A 921-nucleotide genomic window follows, 5' to 3' on the forward strand; every position below is an offset into this window, starting at 1 on the left:
ACAGGTACATGATTCTCACCTGCAAAAAAACAAACACACTTAAAAATGGGACCAATTATACTTACCAGAAGCACAGAAAAATAAAACCAATCAAAACAAAACGGAAAGAAAAAAATCATTCAAATAAAGTTTCCAGGTTTGGTGTGTTTCAATTTCAGGTATTTTATGATAACTATTAATATAAATGTGCCAAAAACACATGGATGCAAACAGACATCATACACACACGCCCCCCCCCCACCACACACACACATTTGCTCAAAGTATATGAAATATCAAAGTAACTTTATTATTTGCTGTTAACATATTTTAGAGATGTTCTGGTAGATAAAAATAATAATTTTCTATAGTTTTTCATATTCCATTGTTCAAAATAGTCTGGGATTTTTGGTGACTGAATTTATATTATATATACATACATATACACACGCATACATACATACATACATACATGCATATACGCACACATCTATATATATATGTGTGTGTGTACATATATATAACTATATTTTTATATATATATGTACTTCTACAGGAGCATACACATGTATATATGCATATATACATACATATATATATAATCATGCATTTACGCATGTATATATATATAAAAATTTTATCCTTATTGATAAGAAGAATTTTGATATTGTTATGATGCAGTAGTTATGGTGGATTAAAAATCATAAAGTTTGAATGTATTGTATTACACGAAATAATTTTATTTATAATTATTTTAAATAAATTTGAAATATTATTTTTTGATTTCATGTTTTCAGTGTTAGAAGTATGGAAGTATAAATTTTCAAAATTCTAGCCACAGAATATATTTTATCTTGTATTTTTGTATTTATGTAAGTCATAACTTTAAAGAAAATGGCTTTGCTAAGCATGAAAATATCATATTTTGGAGCTAATTATTAG

The sequence above is a fragment of the Octopus sinensis genome, linkage group LG2 (assembly GCF_006345805.1).
Source record: "Octopus sinensis linkage group LG2, ASM634580v1, whole genome shotgun sequence".
Taxonomy (NCBI): domain Eukaryota; kingdom Metazoa; phylum Mollusca; class Cephalopoda; order Octopoda; family Octopodidae; genus Octopus; species Octopus sinensis.